The sequence below is a fragment of the Urocitellus parryii genome, chromosome 4, assembly GCF_045843805.1.
Source record: "Urocitellus parryii isolate mUroPar1 chromosome 4, mUroPar1.hap1, whole genome shotgun sequence".
NCBI classification, from domain to species: Eukaryota; Metazoa; Chordata; class Mammalia; order Rodentia; family Sciuridae; genus Urocitellus; species Urocitellus parryii.
The window spans coordinates 18281739-18298417 of record NC_135534.1 but is presented as its reverse complement, the minus strand read 5'-3'; positions in this window follow the sequence as shown (position 1 = coordinate 18298417).

Sequence of the window (16679 nt, the reverse complement as noted above, 5' to 3'; positions counted from 1 at the left end):
GTGGCTAGCTTTATAAAATCACTTAATGTGGGAGTAAAAGTATGTCCAGGCTACAGTTTAGGATGAAACTTGAGCAATACAATTTTGCAAACTTCTTTATAAGTTTTTTTGTTTGTTTGTTTGTCATTGTTTTTATAATTATGACCTTGAGAGCATGGCTTAGGATATGGGTCAGAGATCAGAGAAAATATTTTTCTCTGATACATGAATGGTGTCAAATGTATGGTTGCTCTGAAGGTTGGATCTGCCAGTGATCAAGACTGTGTCTGAGTGTGCTGGAGATTATGCATTTTTATCAGTGACTGATGAAATTTAGATGGCAGCATTCCCAGCTACCAAAGATTCATAATTTAATAGTTATGGGAATCTCAATTTATTTCAAGGAAATCTCATTGATGACACATTTTCATGGTTATTTGAAATAGAGAATAATAAATCTTAGACTTACAGGCTCTGTGTTTCCAACAGTAGCTATTGAGAATGTCACAGTCACTTGAACACTGTGGATAAAGACACACAGAGAACTCTGGAAAGGAGACCACACCAGTATCTTATCCCTTGCAGCTTCTGAAGTGATGAAGAATGATGAAAAAATATTTAAAATGCAATGAAATTCCAAGAAAACTAAAATTATAGTACAAATTTTAATATATTATTAATTTTATAGAAATAAAACAATTTCCATAATTAAAACTTGATATTTGTTGAAGAAACCCTCTGAACTGTTCTTTTCAGAAGTTTTAGTTTCAGAATTTTTTTAGTTTTGGTTAAGTTAATCATGGCTCTGTCTGTATTTCTTGAGTTTGAATATTTGAGATACTTTATATGAATGGAAAAATGAGGTATTTGATCCCCTGTAACTTTTTTTTTCATCTTATATGGTATATTCAATATTTATCTGTCCAGTTTCATATGACAGGGCTTCATTGTTTTCTAAGACTTAATAACATTCCATTGAATGTATATCCCACAATTTATTTATCCACTCATCTGTACCAGAATGTTAAAAATTTCCACCTCTTTAATCATGCTACAATCATAAACACACTGACCACAAATATTTCTTATGTTTTTTATGTCGATTCTTTTGTTTTATGGAGGTTTTCTGCCCTGTGTCCTTTTAGGGCACTGCAGAAGGAACTGTGGGATACTTAACCAATGAGCAACAGGCTCAGCCCTTTTTTACTTTTCTTTTTGAGTCAGGGTCTCACTAAATTGCTTGGGGCCAGGCTAAGTTGCTGAGGCTGGCCTTGAACCTGTGATCTTCTGCCTCAGCCTCCCCAGTTGCTGGGATCACAGATGTGCACCACCATGTCTTGCTTGTCTTTAATTTTGAAATAATTTTAGACTTTAAGAAAGTTGCAATCTGATTGTAATTTTTTGTATAAATGCTCAGAATTGAAGTTTGTGCATCAAATAGTTTGATTTTTAAAGCAGTTAAAGGATCTTTTTTTCTGTTTTCCATGGCAGCTGACTCATTTCCACCAGTGTTTTAGGGACAGACGAGGCAAGGCACTGAAGAGAGCAGGAAACAGTTTTATTTGGCAGCAGCCAGGTTCAGAGAGAACAGCTTTTGCTGTAATCAACTAATCCCTTGAACCCCGAGTTCAGGTGGTTTCAGAACTTTATACCCAGCAAGTATGGGGAGGAGCTCAAAAGTTCACATTCTGCAGAAGTTCACACATAAAAGCAGCTTTTCTCTTTCACTGTTCTGGGAAAGTTAACCCTTCAAGGACAACACCTGAGAAGGGGAGAGCTTCTTCTCCCATTTCTTTCCTTCCCCTGCCAGCTCTCTGTTATCAGAGAGCCCAATTGATAAGGCCTCTTATCTTGGAAATGTAGACATCTCTATGAAGCTGTAGCTCAAAGCCGGAGGCCTTGCTAAAGGATCTGTCTTTTTTGTTTTTTTAAATCACATTTTGCATTTGCAAACACACTTTTACAAACTACCATACTGCATAAATGTTTATGGAAAACTAGTAGAGGGGCATTCAACACCTGGAGTACTGATGTCTTCCAGCCAGTGGCCAAGTAAAATAGAGCAACAGGAAGATATGAAGTTTACCTACATTGAACTCTTTTGTAGATACTCTTTTGATGATAGTCCTAAAGTCAATTATGGTGAAGACTTCTGGAGAAGCTTAGCTAAGATTTTCTGTAGAGGAGGGAGTGTCATTATACCAGCAGTGTCCACAGATGCTGGGAACAGGCCTGAGGCTGAATCTAAGTTTTTAAAGTGATGTTTATGAGATGTCAAAGGGAGTAGAAAATCTTCTTCTTCTGTCTTCTGTTTAGAAACTGGATACAATTGTTCATGAAGAAACTTATGATTAAAAGAATGATGTTGTTCTGTTTTCTACTTTCCTGACAAGTAGCAAGCATAATCTTCTGAGATTCAAGGAAAACTTATGGGATATATATGGAATATATATATATATATATATATATATATATATATATATATAGAGAGAGAGAGAGAGAGAGAGAGAGAGAGAGAGAGAGAGAATAATATATATTTAACAAAAGATGTTGGATGGCCAAGGATTTTTTAGGCTTTATTTTTTATAACAATAGAAGTGGTGTTGAGAAGATTTTTAAGACTTGTGTCCTGAACTAGACCTAAATATTTTTCTTCTTTCTTTATAAATCTGGGCTCCTTTTCTTAAAATTATATTTGTGGACAACTGAAATTACTTTCATACTGTTTGTCTGTAATTCTCTACTCAAATTTGAATGTGCTGAGTGTCTTCCTTGATTACTCAGATATCATCATTTTCTTGTGTGTCACCTGTCTTTGTCCTTCTTAGCCAAGGTACAAGTACAACCCAAAGAAGTTTTTAAGAGGTGACATGGTGTGTAGGAAAGCTCCTCATGAAATATCTTCTATTTGAGAAATGACGTCCAAAATTTCTTTATGATTATAATTGGAAGAATTTTATACCCCTTCATGACTTTCAACATAGACAATAGTTTATTCTGGAAAGATCAATATTTTAAGGTAAATGAAACCACCTGGAATTGTGCAGCATAGCAGTCTTAATTCCTGGGTGAATCCTGCCTCAGTGACTCATATTCCTCAAAACCAATTCATTTCTGTTTATCCTCCATCTTTCATAGTGATAACCTGGATTTCAGTAGTTATAATTAAAATTATACTTTTTTCAACACAATTTTTAAAGTTAGGTCCATTTTTTAAAATATTGTAATTACTTGGCCTATTGGTTTATATAGGGTACCCAAATTTTGCTCAAAATTGCCATATTAGGTACATAAATTAATAGAATTTATGTGAAAACATTTTTTATGCTACTTAGCAATGCACTTTCCTTTGCTGACTAATTTGTAAATTTCAGGGTGTTTCTAACAGGAAACACCTTAGTAATCATTTAATCAAATACTCATCTTTCATGTTAAATGTGAGTAGATTTTGTTTTTATATTCCCTATTCATTTGAATCATTCTCCAAGATGATTCTTTGGCCTCAGAGCATCATCATGGAATTTTTCACCTCTGTGTTTCTGAGGGTATAGATTAAAGGTAAATGGAACCACCTAGAGTTTCAACATAGTATAAAACACAGCCACAACTTTGTCAATGGGAAAGGTGACCATGAGCTGAAAGCACACAAATAGGATACAAAGAAGAGGATGACTACAGCAATGTGGGAGGCACAGGTGGAGAGAGCCTTCCTCTGTTCTTCCTGGCTGCAAGTCTTTAGGGAACAAAGGATGAGAATGTGGGAGATGATAGGAAAAGCAAAAATAAGGAGAGCAGCCCAGTGTTGGCAGCCACCAAGAGCCAAAGATGTGAGAGTCTTTGCAGGAGAGTTTCAGGAGGGGAAAAAGGTCACAGTTGAAATGATCAATGACATTTGGGTCACAAAAGGGCAAACAGACCATGAAAAGAGCTTTAATCAGACCATGAAGAAATCCTCCAGCCCAGGCCACAGACACCAGGAGGCCACAAACACACCTGTTCATTGTGATCATATAATGCAGGGGCTTGCAGATGGCCATGTAGCGGTCATAGGCCATCACTGTAAGCAGGTTGATTTCATCTCCCCCAAAGAAATGTTCTGCAAAGAGCTGAGTCATGCACCCACTAAAGGAGATAGTTTCCTTTGCAGCAAATAAGACAAGTATCATTTAGGCGGTAAATAAATAAATACAATTTAAAAAAAATAAAAATAAAAGAAGAAGAAGAAGAAAAGAGACATTTTAAAAATACTTGGTATAATATGACAAGTATGATTATTGATAGAAGAATGCACATTTGAAAACACACAGCATTTTTATTATTCTGGAAATATTTGTTACAAATTTGAGAGAACATAAATTAAATAACCAAAAAATGAAAAAAAACACCAACTATATTCACACACACACACACACACACACACACACACACACAAAGTGTTCACTATAGACATAAGTACACTAAGCAAAAAGAAGATTTGATGAATTTAAAAGTTTTTGGTATTTTTAGAATATAAACTAAAGGTATGGACATACATAAACTCAATAAAAAATAAGTAGGGTTAAATTACAAAGGAACCTTACCTTTCAAGAGTATTTAGAAGATTATAATGCACAGTTCATAAAAGGTTTTCAATAACTAGATAGGCATTTTCACAATCAGATTTTTCTCAATGCTGCCACCAAAAAGTGGAAAAAAATAGCATATAGTAAAATTTCAGGTAAACCAAAGATCTGTACAGAACAGAAAAAGAAAGAGATCAACATATATCTAATATCTGATTAGAAAGAGCATTTAAGTGAAAACAATGGTATAAGTCACAGGGAAAAAAAATGATGCATTTTGCCACAGAAAAATATGGAACACATTGAAAATGCTTATAATAATGAGGCAACAGTTGTTATAGAAATTGTTTCTTAACAAATTCAAATATTCATTTATCATTGCACAAAGGGTAATCTTCCATTTCATAATTCACAAAACAAATGCAATTTAAAGACAATGAAGTATTTTTAACAGGCAAATTGGCAAATATTGAAGACAGTTATAGCATTCTATGCTGATTAATGTGGGTTGATATAAAATGTTCTGAATCACATCGGTTACACATCCACAATTTTACATAATGCCCTATTAGTAACTGTTGTATTCTGCTACCTTTCCTATCCTCTACTATCCCCCCTCCCTTCCCCTCCCATCTTCTCTCTCTACCCCATCTACTGTATTGAATATGTAGGTACATGGATGTGTAAGTGAATAAACTCTACACTGTAGTATATACTATAAATGTATTTGTGTAAAACCTTGTAATATTACTAACAAAGTTAAAATTGCCCATTAAATTAGTACTACAGAGTAAACACACAGCAGTCTGAGATGCATTTTGAGTCCTACAAAACAAGTAGGTATGGTAAAAGACCATGGGATCTAAGCATGCTAAATAAATATGAAGCAAGGAAAGTTATGGAGAAAAAGGATTATTATGTTATTTTATATGTATTGTGATTCTTCAAATTGCTTCAACTATAGTTTTCTAGATTTTAATCCAATTATTCTCAGAACTATATTATATAAATCCTTTCTGAAACCTAAAATATAAATAATCATGGAGGGAAGAGTATTGCACATGGAACACTTTAAGTTGCATGCCTTATGAGCTGACATTATATGTGCTTTAATTTTCTGCAGGACTACCATCTTCTTATTCAAGACAACACACACAGCTTATGTTTCTTAATAAGAACATCCTGTTGCATATTCTCACAGATTTCCTTCATCAACTGCTCTTTTAGATTGCCTTTGATCCAATATCCATAATCTGATCTCCTATTCCATTAATTATTTCCTGTTTTTAATCTAGCACAAAGCTCAATGAGTCTAAATTCCATAACTAAACACACTCTTAAACTTTTTCAAATGTTTTACAAAATCTGTATTCTTTCTTTAAATTTCTTTTCACATATTCTGAGTGGCCCAAGGTTGAAAGCAAAATCATTTCCATCAAAGACAAATATATCCTGATATTTATATATTCAGCTGACTCCTATCCTCACATCTGTTCCATGTGCGCAGGTTTGACTCACCTCCTACATTCTGTATCAGTACTTATGGGCTCAAGGCTTCAGGCCAAGGTTCACAGTCTGCCATATAACCTAGAAACCATCACAATATTCAACAGACTGAGGCTCAAGGTGCAGACTAAAAATTCTTTTCTTCTTTTAAGACAGCTTATTTGTTATGTGTTTGCCATGTACTCATTGCTGTATTAAGAATTTTAAACCACCAAATTATGATATATCAGCCTTGTCCTCTAAAATATTTCCTCTGAGATTTATCTGAAGAATAATGTATATAATTTCAAAAAATTCAATATATATTTTCTGGCAATGTAGTCCAGTCAATTAGAGTAAATAGAGTAAAAGAAAAGGAAACAAATATTTATAGCCAGCAGTATTGTGTGGTTAAAATGGCAGCTGGATTTGCACCTGAGTTTGCCTCTTGCAAAGATTATAGGAACACAGTCTTTTCCTTCTAAAGTAAAATAAAGGAAGAATTGAATAAACGCACCTCAATGCAGAAGAATTTGACTGAATCATTTATTAAAACAACTTTTTTGTTGGTTTTATATTTTAATTGCATGACTGTAGAATGCATCACAATTCTTGTTACACATATAGAACAATTTTTCATATATCTGTTTGCATATAAAGTATGTTCACACCAATTCATGTCTTCATACATGTACTTTGGATAATGATGTTCATCACATTCCTCCATCATTGCTAACTCCCTGCCCCCTCCCTCCCTCTCCCACCCCTCTGCCCCATTTGAGTTCTTCAATTTCTCTCATGCTCCCACTCCTTACCCAAATAAGAGTCAGTTACCTTATATCAGAGAAAACATTCACCATTATTTTTGGGGGGAATTGTTTAACTTCACTTAGCATTATCTTCTCCAACTGCATCCATTTATCTGCAAATGCCATGATTTTATTCTCTTTATTGCTGAGTAAATATTCCATTGTATATATATTCCATATTTTTTAATCTATTCATATACTGAAGGGTATTTAGGTTAGTTCCACAGTTTAGCTATTGTGAATTGTGCTGCTATAAACATTGATGTGGCTGTGTCCCTGTATTATGTTATTTTTAAGTCCTTTGGGTATAAATCTAGGAGAGAGATATCTGGGTCAAATGGTGGTTCCATTTCAAGTTTTCCAAGGAATCTCCATACTGTTTTCCATATTGGCTGCACCAATTTGCACCAATATTCTTGTTTGTCTTCATAATAGCTGCCATTCTGACTGGTGTGAGATAGTATCTTAGTGTCAGGGACTAGAAGGACATTCTCCTTCAAAGATTAGCCTGACAGCCCCCTGGGAGACATCCTGCCTGGGAGGCATCCTACAGCTATCTATCTCCCTGGAACATCCTGCAGCTGGCAGTTTTACCACCCACATCCAGCAATTGCTGATTAGAGACCTTCCCCATCCCCAGCATATGAATACCCACCCACATCCAGCAATTGCTGATTAGAGAGCTTCCCCATCCCCAGCATATAAATACCCCTGTGTGAACAATAAAAGTTTGCAGCTTGATCAGAACTTTTGTCTTGCTGTCACCTTTCGTGTCTCTTGTCCCTTCATTCCTCCCCATCTAGGTTCGCTGCCCACGTTGATGTGTCCTGCCTGACAGGACATCTTAGAGTAGTTTTGATTTGCATTTCTCTAATTGCTAGACATGATAAACATTTTTTCATATATTTGTTGATTGATTGAATATCCTCTTCTGAGAAGTGTCTGTTCATGTCCTTGGCCCATTTATTGATTGGGTTATTTATTTGTTTTTGTTTTCTTTTTTCTTTTTTTTTTTTTTTAGTGTTGAGCTTTTTGAGTTCATTATATACCCTAGAGATTAGTGCTCTATCTGATGTGTGAGGGGTAAAAATTTTCTCCCAAGATGTAGTCTCTCTATTCACCTCACAGATTGTTTCCTTTGCTGAGAAGAAACTTTTTAGTTTGAGTCCATCCCATTTACTGATTCTTGGTTTTAATTCTTGTGCTATAGGAGTCTTATTAAAGAAGTTGGGGCCTAATCCCACATGATGGAGATTAGGGCCTACTTTTTCTTCTCTTAGGTACAGAGTCTCTGGATGTGTTCCTAAGTCCTTGATCCATTTTGAGTTTAGTTTTATGCATGGTAAAAGATAGGGGTTGAATTTCATTTCATTGCATATGGATTTCCAGTTTTCCTAGCACCATTTAAGAGGCTATCTTTTCTCCAATGCATGTTTTTGGCACGTTTGTCTAATATAAGATAATTGTAATTTTATGGGTTAGTCTCTGTGTCCTCTATTCTGTACAATTGGCCTACAGTCTGTTTTGATGTCAATGCTATGCTGTTTTTGTTACTATTGCTCTGCATTATATTTTAAGTTCTGGTATAGTGATGCCACTTGCTTCACTTTTCCTGCTAAGTATTATTTTAGCTTCTCTGGGTCTCTTATTCTATACCTAGAAGACCCAAAAAGCTCCACCAGAAAACATTTATAACTAGTAAATGGATTCAGTAAAGTAGCAGGTTATAAAATCAACACCCATAAATCAAAAGCATTTCTCTGTATCAGTGACAAATCTCTGAGAGGGAAATGAGGAAAACTACCCCATTTACAATAGCCTCAAAAAAAGAAAAACAAAACTTGGGAATCAACTTAAAAGATGTGAAAGATGTATACAGTGAAATTTACAGAACCCTAAAGAAATAAATTAAAGAAGACCTCAGAAGATGGAAAGATCTACCTTGCTCTTTAGGCAGAGTTAATATTATCCAAATGACCATACTTCCAAAAGCACTAAACAGATTTAATGCAATTTCAATCAAAATCCCAATGGCATTTCTCATAGAAATAGAAAAAGCAATAATTAAAATTTCTTTATAAAGATTAATAGACTCCCTCAGGGGGAAAAAAGTCTTTTTCTGCTTAATTTCTTCAAAATAAACTCAATGATGACAGAATGAAAAAGAAGATGAAAAGCTGAATCCTAGCTCCAAAGGGTGCCTTACATATATTCCATCAACCTTAGGGATTTTGACCCTAGAGAATTTAACTAAAGTGCTGCCTCAGAAGTCACACATGGAACAATTCGATGATAAAAAAAAAGACCCATGTGATATTTTGTTTGAATGTGATTTCTTACAAAGATTGAGGTATATTTTCATAATGAATTTAATTTTCATGATCTTACTTTAAAACTGTTTAGCTTACGTAACACATTTTGATTTCAATATCTAGTATATTTTAAACTTACAAAAGAAAAATTCAGATATTGAACAACAATCTAGAGCTAGTTACTCTTAATTTTTTACCCTTGGACTCTAGCATGTGTTCCTGTATATCTGGATACAAATCTTGCACAAGGAGATGACTGGATAAAGAAATTGTGGTATGCATAAATGACAGAATATTACTCAGCCATAAAGAAGAATGGCTTTATGGCATTTGCTAGTAAATGCATGGATCTGGAGACAATCATGATAAATGAAATAAGCCAATCCCAGAAAACCAAAGGTTCAATGTTTTCTCTGATATGCAGCCAACCAATCTTGAAAAACCAAAACAAATTTGTATTTTTGACACTTTCTCATTTCAAACTTACTAAAAAAGTTATAATAATTCAAACAATGAGGTGTTCATATAAAAACAGAAACATGATACATAGACTAATGGAACTAAATAAATACCTGAGAAATAAACACACACATATAGTCAATATACAACAGGGAAGGACCACAATCATTTAATGGCAACAGGATAGTCTTTTTAATGGATAGTGTTTAGGAAGCTGAATATATTCTGCAAATATAGTTTAGACTTGCAACATATATAAAAATACTGAAAATTGATCAATGAATTAAAAAAGTATAAAATTTACAACTTAGAAAAATGTCCCATGGGACAAGCCTATAATCCCAGATGCTTGGGAGCCTTAGGCAGGAGGATCACGAGTTCAAAGCCAGCCTTAGCAAAAGTGAGGCACTAAGCAATTCAGTGAGATGCTATCTCTAAATAAAACAGAATATAGGACTGGGGTGGTGGCTCAGTTTTCGAGTGCCCCTGAGTTCAATCCCTAGTACACTCCCCCAAGAAAAAACAACTTTATGACTTAGTATGTATTAATGATTTTCAGGAAATGACATAAAAACAATAGAAAAAAAGAAAAAGAAAAATAGAAGGAAGGAAAGAAAAATGGAAGATAACAAATTTGGGGGAAGGATGTGAAGAAAATAGTCCCTGTAATTACTCATGGGAATGTATAACATTGAAGCCTCTAAGGAAATATGTGCCTTGGATTCCCAAATAACTAAATAAGAAACTACCATATGATGAAGTAATTCCACTTCCAATAAATGCCAAATTAATTAAAAACAGATTCTCTAAGAGAGATTTGTAACCACTTTTCTTAGAAGCATTATTTACAATAGCCAAAGGTGGAAAAACCCCAAATGTCCATCAACAGATGCCATATGTTAATATAGATGAACCATGAACATATCAGGCTAACTGAAATAAGACACAGAAGGTAAATATTGTGTGAAGAATAAAATTCATATAGACAAAAATCAGAAAAAAAAGAAATTGAAGAAATATAATACAGATAGAAGAAATAAAATATAAAAATAGAGGAAATTGAAGAAGACCTTAGAAGATGGAAAGACTGCCAATGTTCTTGGATAGGCAGAATTAATACTGTCAAAATAGTGATACTCTGGACATAACTTCCTATGTTCATATATGACTATACCACCAGAGTAACTCCACATCATGTTCAACCACAAGAATCAGATCATAAGAGTAAGTTAAATTCCATGTATGTATAATATGTTAAGATAGACTTTCCTGTCATGTATGTCTAAAAAGAACAAAAAGTGAGAAAAATGGTCACATTATAGAAAGCAATATATGGATTTAACGCATTTCCTATCAAAATACCAATGACATTCTTCAAAGAAAGAAAAAAAATTGTAAAATTTATTTGGAAGAAAAAGCAACTTGGAATAGTCAAAGCAATCTTAATCAAGAAGAGTGATACTGGAAACATCACACTACCAGACGTCAAATCACACTATAAAGCTACAGTAACAAAAACAGTACAGTATTGGCACCAAAGCAGACATAAAGACCAATGGAATCAAATAGAAGACAGAGAGACAAACCCACATCCACACAGTCATTTGATATTCTACAAATGTGTCAGAAACATGTGTTGGAGAAAAGGTAGCCTTTTTAACAAATGATTGTGGGAAATTGGGTATATATAATAAAATTAGATTCCCATCTCTTCCGGTGCACAAAAGCCAACTTGAAGTGGATCAGAGATTAAGAAATTAGACCAGAAACTTTGCAACTGCTGGAAGAAAATGTAGGCTCACCAATCCAACATATTGGCATAGGCAACAATTCCATTAACAAGATCAATTCAGTGTAAGAAATAAAACCAAGAATTAACAAGTAGGACAAAATCAGATTAAAAAGATCTGCAAAGCAGAGGAAAGAATGGTGTGCTTGAATATAGAGCTCATAGATGGGAGGTCTTTACTGCCTGGTCCTCAAGGCATTAATTTTCAGAATATATAAAAAAACTCAAGAAAATGTAATATCAAATAAAAAAAACCCAATTAATAAAAAAGAGAAATCAAATGACTAACAAGTATTTGAAAAAAATGTTCAACATCTCTAACAATTAGGGAAATGAAAATCAAAAACAAGCTACAAATTTTAAGATGTATAAAATAATAGAAGAAAAATGAGTAGAGGAAAGGAAATTGGAATGGGAAGGAGGAGAAGAAAAAGAGAAGTAATGGGGAGTGAATTAGAGCAAATTATATTACATACATGTATAAGTTGCATCAAAATAAGCTTTTATGTCACGTAAAACTAAAACAAACTAATGAAAATGTAAAAAAGAAAGTCAAATTTATACAGACAAAAACTGGAATACATTTACTGACAAAGGAGGGGAGAGAATTGAAGAGTTATTTTTTTTTCATGGATACAGATTTCCAGTTTTTGAGGTTTATTTATTGCCACTAATTTGTACACTTAAAAGTCTTTAAAGTGGTAAATTTTCATGTTCTGGGATGTTTAAATGAAATAAAAATTAATACAAACAGCTTAGTAATGTGGAAAACACTTTAAATGAATGATTTTTAACAGAGCTCAACTATATGGATGGCCAATGATCACTGAAAAGATGCTCAGAATTAGTGCCCATCATAGAAATTCAACTTAAAATCCTACCAAGGTATCACTACTCAATTGGTAGGTGAGTGATGATACCCCATTAGGATTTTAAATGTAACAAGATATTTTTGAAATTTAAAAATACCAATTTATGATAAGGATAGAAAACAACTGTAGGTCATATGTACCTGATTGGAGGGTAAAGCATTGACATTGTCCCATAATTGTCACAACTCATGGAAGTGAATTCTTAAAAATCTGTACAAAATTTGTACAGAAATTTTATTTCAAATTTTAAAATATGGAATATGTGTAGTATCCCTCAATTTGAGAATTTTGTGGTGTCAGTGTGAAGGTCTTCCAGTTATTAAAGGCTCCCTCTTACCCAATGTCAATAGAGAACTGAAATCTGTAATAGTGGTACCAAACACCAGTTGTAAGACAATCCTCTGTATGCTCCACATTTGAAAGATAAAACTTACAAAGAAGCAATAGATAATTGATGGATGGATAGATAGGTAGATTATAGCTACAGACATACAGAAATAAAGGAAAGCCAGAAACAAGAATTATATACACAAAAGGATACATACATACTTATATAGATATAGCAATTATATAAATATATATATATATATATATATATATATATATATATATATATATATATATATTGCATTTTATAATGCAAAACTGCTCTTCATAAGGCAGTGACAGACTTTTAAGCTATGTAATTTAAGCTATGTAATAGCTTATGTAATTATGTCTGAAGGTAATCGTTTTTCAAAATATTGCAAATGATGAAAACAAATTTAAACAGTTGAATAGTTTTTTAGGGAAACATACATAATTATATTAGAATAAAAACTAGATTGCCAAAGTCTCAGTCCACTATTCTTTCTTGTTTCACATGAAAAATTAGGAAACTTTATTTTTCAAATTTATTGTAGTTGGACCAAATAGGAATCAAATATATATATTGGTTTTAATTTCTACAAATATTATCAAGTTGACTCCTATTTTTTACCTTATACTCGGTGAACTTATCTGGCAGTTGAGAAAATTTGTTTTCATATATTCCAATGGTAGCACAAAATACATCTACAAAAGACAGCAAAGAAAAACTTTTTTTTTTTTTTTACTCTCAAGTGGTAAAAATAGAATGACCACTAGGTGGCAGAGCAATACCATCATTTAAATCAATAATCAACTTTTTTTTTCAAAGTATTAATTTGAAAGGTTTGAAATATTCAGCTGAAGCATTATAATACCCCATTTATAATATTTTAAGGACATAGAAAAAGTTCAGAACCAGGCTCATCAAGGCTAGCTTTACCAACAGAAATAGAGACAACTATCAGAAAAAGTTGTTTTTGTTTTTGTTTTGTTTTCATTGTTTGATTTTTGTTTTTATATTCCTGGCTCACAAACATAAATCATTTCTTTGAAGTTTCAGGGCGTACATTCCCTATTTTTACATTTTCAATACAGTAGCAAGTAGAAAAACAAACAGCTTTTAATTGTGCATAGACTTTGGCTTTAGAAGTTAGTATGAATATTTGAAATGAATAAGCAAAGTAAGTTTGTGGTAAGTTAAATTTTGAATTTTGTCCTATTTATACATAAACTTTGACTCTGTAAGAGGGAAGCAGTTTAAACTGCTCCTATGGTGAGCTGGGTATCTGCTCTGTCCATTGTACCATTTCTTTCCAGCTCCACTTTCTTATGGACCTGGTTTTCACCTGATAGAAATTGGTACACACTACACACCAAGGCTTCCTCTGACATGGAAAGCTGATTGTTAAACTCTTGCCACCACATCCTTGAATGTACCTATTTAACTTTTATTGTTATAGTCAAATAATTCCTTTAGACTTCAATTTAATAGTAAACAGAAACAAATTTTTAAAAATGCCATTTGTTGGTCTGAAAATACTTTGAAAGCTATTAATTCCATCCCTATTTGTTTTACAGGTAAGGGGTCAAATGTCCAAAGATGGTAAAATGACATAATGATACACTTGACATATTTGTTAATTTTAATTTTTGTTTCTTCATTATTTATTTTGACTAGAAGTGACTCATTGGCTCCTGGTCACTTATAGCTTCACCAATTTAAAAATAAAATTCAGAATTGCATATCAAATAACAACACAATACCCCTAAAGACTTAATTTGAATCTATAATATTTTTATTTAATATATTTAGATGTCTCCAAGGTTGGCTGAAGAAATCATTCATTCAGCAAGTACATTTTGCAAAATTGCAATGTTTCACATTGACATTGTTAAGGGAAATAGTGAATTAAACCTAGAGTTTATTGACAGTGCATTTCAATTTATTTAACTGACAGGGAAAAAAAAAAGCAAACTAAATGTGTGCTTTTGCCCTATTTTACTCAGAGAATATTTCCAAAGATCTGGAAATTACTCTGATAATAACCAAAGATCTCTAACTCTGATAATAACCAGCAGCATTCATGGGTTTCTCATGTTCCCAAGACCAAAGCTGTTTCCAAAGACCCTCAAGAAAACCTCTTGTTTTATTCTAAGGCACTTCCTCTCCTAACTCTGTTCATATGTAAGACAATAGCACATTTCTGGCTAATGTAGCACCATATAGTGTATTGGTTGAGGGCACAGGTTCTGGGTGCAGATCTGATTAGTAACCATGCAGATGATGGGCAATATGATCTTATATAACACAGAGGTGTGATAATGACACACCACTTAATATATTGTAGAGGTTTGCATGGGAAGGGTGAAACATTGCCTATAATGAAGCCAGATTTAAAGTTAGGTAGTCAGCGTAGTTAGATAAATCGGGTCTAATATCAGTGAAATCTAAAATGGAGGCCATGCTGAGAATGATTCTGGGAAACTCAGGACAACTCATGGAATGTTAATGAAGTCCCAGAAAGGCCCTAGGCCAAAGTCCACCCCAAAGAAATGTTAATGGAACCCAGGAAACAGCCCCCAACAGATTTGGAGATAGCCCATCCCAAGAAGTGATAATGAAGTCCTTCCTGCCCAGATTTCTTGTTTGGCCCACCTGTGTCCCACCCCTCGGGCCTTTCAACCCAAATTCCATCACCAAAACTATAAAAAGGGGAGACAACAGCACTTCCACGGATTCCACTTCTTGGGTCCACTTCTTCCTCCCGGAGAAGTCTTTTCTGCTGTTCTTTAATAAACTTCTAATTTCTACTCTGACCTTGCCTCGGCGTGTGCTTTTCTAGTGTTATTCTTCAACATCGGGGAAGCAAGGACTCGTCACCAGAACTTGCTAGATACACATACTCTATTTTATTGCCCGGCTTTGACATGAAAAGATTAGATAATGGCTTTCCTGAGAAAAAACAGGAGCATGCACATGATGAAAAAATCAAGGAGCACTCTCATGTTTTCACTAGTTTTCTATAAGAGGTGAAATGAGAATTTTTCTCTTGGAGTGTCAAGCAGGAAATATCATTTGAACTAGAAAGATGCAGTGTTTTCTTTTGTTTTTTCACATGGTGAAAGTGAAATATTTTGCTTGTAAAAATTGACTGTCACCTGGAGCAAATTTATCTAATATAAGACCTGGCTCAGATAAAAACTGTTTAGGATTGTAAAGGAAGTCAAAGATCTCATAAAACTCATGGCATTTAATAAATTGCAAAGAATTTATGATCAGGTGAATACAGGAGGAACAGTAAGTAAAATGGAAATTGTTGAGAGTTTCTAAGATCCATGAAGCATATAAAAAGAAAAACAGCCTACTGTCCTGAGACTCCTGGGTGGGCCCCAAGCAGCACACAATGCAAACAAAAGCATCACAGCCTAAATGGGAAGACAAGACTTCATTCTTGTGTACAATAAGCATTTTGCCTCTTTTAAGAAGTTTTTAAACTTATTATTAAAAGTAAAATTTCAAAATTAAAAAAACATTTCTATTTTATTATTATTATTAGAATAAACATTTTGAAGGTGGACTATTAAAACAGATGGAGTAAAAGTGGGAAGCCCAATCAATAATAGCAATTTCTATCTTTAAGTTGTTGATTTGTGCACAGGAGCTCATCCCTTTCACCTCATAGGGACATCTTATCAGTTTCCCAGTCTCTGCTGGATCATTGATATCAGTCCCAAAACTGCAGGAATAATGGTTGGAGCCTTTGCAATTTGGGAAAGGTCCTGAGTAGCTCTTCTATTGAAGTTGTTCATATCCTACTAACCTTGTGGGGAGTAATTTACAATTCTGTGGACACAGAGGTTGATTTATAGAAAAGAAAAGCAGTGACAGTAAAGTCTGTCCATAGACATGCAAATTATTTCCAGGAAATGAAATTGATCAATCCCCTGTGTGTTTACCAATTGGGTCTGCTGTAGCCATTCTCAAATTTATTTTGAATTTCTTTCTTTCTTTTTTTTTTTTTTTTTTTTTTTTTTAGAGATTAGAAATTTATTAAAGGACAGAA